The sequence below is a fragment of the Solanum tuberosum genome, unplaced genomic scaffold (assembly GCF_000226075.1).
Source record: "Solanum tuberosum cultivar DM 1-3 516 R44 unplaced genomic scaffold, SolTub_3.0 scf00213, whole genome shotgun sequence".
In the NCBI taxonomy this organism is placed as follows: Eukaryota; Viridiplantae; Streptophyta; class Magnoliopsida; order Solanales; family Solanaceae; genus Solanum; species Solanum tuberosum.
The window spans coordinates 467,095-473,094 of record NW_006239141.1 but is presented as its reverse complement, the minus strand read 5'-3'; positions in this window follow the sequence as shown (position 1 = coordinate 473,094).

Below are 6,000 nucleotides of genomic sequence, written 5' to 3'. Positions count from 1 at the left end.
CGTATAGGCGGTTTGCTCCTCCACCAGTACCTAAAGTAGCTCCTCTAGGTGCAGCTCTGTCTGGTGGAGCAACTGAAGAAGATTGGGCTCTATTGCCCCCATTACTACTACCCTGCTTTTTGTTTGGACACTCTTGCATGAAATGACCATTCTGTCCACACTTGAAACATCCAGTGGAGCCATCACGACACATCCCTGAGTAGTTCCTACCACACTTAGCACATGCATGAATCTTAGTACCCCTTTGTGTCATACTACCTTGCGACTGTGCAGGTCTAGCTCTAAAATTCTGGGAATTCTGACTATTGTACTCACATTTGTTTCTTGGTGCAGGTGCACCAGCAGATGATGGAGAAGTCCTTTCTGCTTATGTTGGAAACAAGACCAGTTCGCATTACTCTTTTGCTGTCCGGATTCATTTTCTGATGCCTTAGCCCTCTTATTCTTATACTTTTTCTCTATCCCTCAGCTTGTCCTCCTCAACTTGTTGCACATGGATCATCAGCCTTGCTATGCCCATGTCACCTATTAGCATGGCTGCCTTACTTTCCTTCTCTAACAGACGAGGCAACCCAATAACGAATAAACTCATCCTACTCCTCATGTCGGCAACAATCTTTTTGCTTCTCTTAGCTCACGGGGAAAGAAACGCCCATGAAAGCACCCTCAAAATAGTCCAACTCACAATTGGTTACGCGCAAGCACGAGTTAGAAAGAAACATTTTAGAGATAAAACTCTAACGCATGAAATGAGTATGAATGAAGTGAAGGAATTTCCTAAATGTTACAGCCTCCTAATTATAGATGTGGTGCGCTTTACACCGATAATTAGGACTCTACATACACGACTTCATAGAATCCCCAGGACTCTTGAACTCTGTGCTCTGATACTAAGTTTGTCACCCCCCGAGCCTACACCCTGGGCGGGATTGACATTCGAGAACCATTGCTGGCCCCAAGCGAACCCTTGGCCTGGTTTACTTACTCAGCAGAAGACTTTAAGCATTAAGAAAAGAACTTAAATGCAAGATAATTCAACTTTCTAAAACTAAACTCATAATGTTTTAGAAATAAACATTTAACTTAGCCAAAGAGGCAACTCAAATCTGAATATAATCCAATAACAAAATAAAGACAAATGAACTAACTGACTGTCTATTTATGAAGCCTCTAATAACTAAGATGGATGTTGGGACAAGACCCATGACATCCTAATGAACCAAATACTGAAAAATAATAAAAAGGGGTCCTTCGGAAGCAATGAGGCTCACCAACAAACTTTGGAGCACAACTAGAATCAATGATGCGCTGGATGCTAATCCTGGTTACTTGTGTTTGCATCATAATAAAATGCAGGCCAAATGGCATCACTACATTGAATGTACGAGTACGCGAGGGGAATTGTAAAACAAGACATAAGCTTGAAAGGAACTGAAGAACTTACCTGGCTCAACACAACTCAACATAACTGAGCTCATTTCAATATAAAGCAGTGTAAAACAAGTGCATTATAAAGAAAAGTTGTTTAAAACATGATGTCAACTCTATGTGTATGCAAAGATACATATAACTATGAAATGTATGTAAAAATACAAATAAATTGTGTGTATAAGAATACAATTACTTCTGTGGGAGTTTCTCTAACCGATAACCATCACTTAAGAGCTATTGTGATGATACATCGTTTTGCCTCACGCTGCCAGGGCCGTCCTATACCTTGTCGAGGGTATAGAACCTGAACTACTAAGTGGATCCACTAGTCTATGCTAAAAAGCACTAAAAGAATTATCTAAAAAGTATGACTCTTTTCTATCCATGATGACTACATGGTTTATAGGGGCCGTGAGTTGTCTGAAATCTCCCCCATATCAGTGCTCAATACTACTCCCAAAATATGATATTAACTCTTATGTTTACAAACATACTTCTTTCTGTGATTTGAGATAATTGCTCAAAAATTTAGCTCAAAGGCTATCTTGGAAATCAAAGTTTCCTATCTTGCTTCATTTTAGAAAGCAATTACTCTTTTATGAAAACTAGCTCAAAGGCACTTTTGGAAATCTCAGTTTCCGTTCTTATTTAAATGTGAAAACATTTTAAAACTCCTTGGGAATACATAGTCCCCATATACTTCCTTGATGAAATGAACTTCAAACTCTACTCTTTACTCTACCTGAACTTTAAGTCTTAAAACAAAGTTAAAAGCATTTGCAAAAGATTTCTTGAAAAGACTTTAAGAACTTTCTAAACTTGGCTCTTGACTTTCCTTGAATTTGAATTTATGGATTCAAGGTTATGATTCATGTTTTTTAGATGATTTCAAGATGTTTAGAAGTAATTTAGAGTAGTTAGAATCAATGGAAAGTGTTAGTACACTTTAGAAGGACTTAAATAGGCTAAACGACGAAAAACTAGTGAAAAACGACGATCCGAGTGCGTCCCTGGTGCACCGTGCCATCCCCCACTTTCTGGGGCTCCTTTTGGGTGAACTGCATGCGCACCGCCCCAGCCTCTCTTGCGCTATGGGGGCGCGACGTGCCTGGCCTTCCCTAGGTCCATCTGCCAAAATTTTCAACTCATTTTTTTTTATCCAAAATCATTTTAAATCGATTCCTTTCTCAATACTTTCTTAGATTCAGATACCCAAAATATGTACACTAGAATCTAACTAGAAACAACTCTTAACATTGCTAAAATGTCTCAAGAAAACCCATCAATCACATATAAGTTCAAGAATGAAAACAATTCAAGAACAAAACTCAAGAACATCAAATTCTAACTCTTTTAGGACGAAAATCATTGAATTAAACATGTTTGGCGCGTGGGTGAATGGACCCAACGCTATGTAATCTCACATACCTCGTAGGGATCACCCCCTGACGAATCCACGATCTTAGCTTCGAGAATTTGACGATTCTTGCTTCTTCTCCTTTCTTCTGTTCTTCTTTTCTCTTATCTAGAACCCTAACTCAATATTGTAAAAGCATAAACTGAATCCTATCAGTTTAGACCCCAATTAATTACCCCAAAACGAAATTAAGTCATGGGGTATGGAAAAGACCATAATGCCCTTCTAAAATTTGGATTACACTTTCCTTATTTGAACATCCCAAATTCAAATTGTTATATCTCACTCATACGAACTCAGAATTGAGTAAACTCGGCGGCGTTGGAAAGATTATTCTAAGATCATTCCTATGATATCTAGAAGCACACCTAACTCATCCTGAGCTAGGAGTTATGGTCGTTTGAATTTGACCAAAAACTCAAACTTAACTTAACCAATTTTCCAGATTTTCATTCTTTCCCAAAATGACTCTTTCTAATTCAAGTTCTTTCTAATTACGGGGTGTTACAATAATGCTGGTGAGTTTACATCTCAGGCATTTAATGATAATTGTTAGTCCACTGGATTAACAGTTGAACATCATGTTACATATATTCATACTCAAAATGGTTTAGCAGAGTCATTGATTAAACTTCTTTAATTGATAGCTAAACCATTGTTGATGAGGACAAAGTTGCCTGTTTCGGTTTGGGGGCATGCTATTTTGCATGCAGCGGCACTTGTGCGCATAAGGCCAACCAGTTATCATGACATCTCCCCATTACACTTGGTCTTTGGTCATGAGCCAAAACTTTTCCCATCTTAGAATCTTTGGTTGTGCGGTATATGTTCCAATTGCTCAACCAGAACGCACAAAGATGGGTCCCCAAAGAAGGTTGGTGTCACGATCCAAGCCTAGGGCCTAGACGTGACATGGCGAATGAGGAACCCGAAGGAACCCCAAACAAGCCTCTCAAACTTGTCATCACACTTCATCGGTCGCGGAAGTACATTCAACATTAATTAACGGGAAATAGGGACTAAGGGCAAACCATTTCAAAATGACATCATAGAACAAGAGTCAAGCTCATTTACAAAATACTTGTCCAACGCACACCTCTACATACATAGATAGGACGGGGCCATGACATTCTACCGGCTCCCCTCATAGTCAAAATACAATTGCAAGCTAAAGTCTCAAAACATAGGAGTAGGAAACATAACATAGCCCTCGAATCATTGAGGACTCACCAACAACTCGGATAAGCACCGTACTAGCCACGTGAATGAAGAGAAGGATCAAGAGTAACTCCGGTCCCTACATGGTGACATCATGTAGGCAAAATATGCGTTAGTACTTGGAATGTACTAAGTATGCGGGGTGCAACACAACAATAGACAAGGACACAATCGAAATACAAGAAATAGTTTCATAGGCATTATGAATAACAATATGAGGATGCATGATCAAAGTGAAGTCAAAACATGTTTAAGTAACTCTATACTAATAGTAGATATCATATGTGTATGCATGATCCAACCAATCTATAACCCCAACTTAGGATGGGGGATGCCGTTCACACCCGGACACCCTGGTGGCAAGGTATAAACCCCTCACATGGTTGATGTTGGTCACACCCCAAGCATCCTAGGTGGTGAGATATAAACCTCTCACATGGTTGATGTTGGTCACACCCCAAGCATCCTAGGTGGTGAGATATAAACCTCTCACATGGTTGATGTTGGTCACACCCCAAGCATCCTAGGTGGTGAGATATAAACCTCTCACATGGTTGATGTTGGTCACACCCCAAGCATCCTAGGTGGTGAGATATAAACCTCTCACATGGTTGATGTTGGTCACACCCCAAGCATCCTAGGTGGTGAGATATAAACCTCTCACATGGTTGATGTTGGTCACACCCCAAGCATCCTAGGTGGTGAGATATAAACCTCTCACATGGTTGATGTTGGTCACACCCCAAGCATCCTAGGTGGTGAGATATAAACCTCTCACATGGTTGATGTTGGTCACACCCCAAGCATCCTAGGTGGTGAGATATAAACCTCTCACATGGTTGATGTTGGTCACACCCCAAGCATCCTAGGTGGTGAGATATAAACCTCTCACATGGTTGATGTTGGTCACACCCCAAGCATCCTAGGTGGTGAGATACTTTTGATTGGACTCCTTGAAAGAAAGATTGATCAAGGATCAAGGGTCACCATACCTTTGCTATGATCTCCCACGAAATTTGATGAAGAAAGCCTTGAATCCAAGCCCTAGCCCCAAGTTCTTCTTCTTCTTAAGTGGAGAGAAATATTTGAGAAGTGAGGGAATGTTTTAGAGATGGGAATTGACTAATGGTATCTAGGAAATAATATATGTCCTTTGGAAGAATGGTCCAACACTTAGAAAAAAAATGAGGCGGGTGAACAGTAAAAACGCTCACTGGAAATTTCCTTTTCCTGCCGAACAGATTTTACGAAAATGGGCATAACTTCTTCGTCCGAACTCCGAATGAGGTGAAACGAAGTGCGTTAGGTAGCTAACTCAAAGGGCTTTCCATGGATATATTATTGGCCACCAAATAATTTGTGTGCTAGGAGATATGACCCTCCAAAGTAGACCCTCGAAAAAGGCTTCACTTGGAAATTTCGGATTTTGATACGGTTGCTCTAAAATTTGGGTTAGACCCATTTCCCACTCAATTTGACCCCCTAAACAAGAATATGAAGTCGGATTTTCGAAAAACGAAACGGATTTTTTTATATATAGCTAAACAAGTTTCCGGTAACTTCCAAAGCACATTTTAAAGAACTTTTTGGGTCATTTCAGTTGGGAATATATGTTGGGTATGAATTTCGTTCTATTATAAAATATTTGGAACCTAGAACTGGAGATTTATTTACGGCAAGGTTTGCTAATTGTCATTTTGATGAATCAGTATACCTAACATTAGGGGGAGAACAAAAGTAGTTGGGAAATGAGATAGATTGGAATTCACTTTCCTGTCTCATTTAGACCCTCGAACAAATCAATGTGAGTAAGAAGTCCAAAAGATAATTTATTTGCAGAATATTGCAAATCAACTGCCGGATGCATTTACTAACCTTTCACGAGTTACTAAATTATATATCCTAGCTGATAATGCTCAAGTTCGAGTTGATGT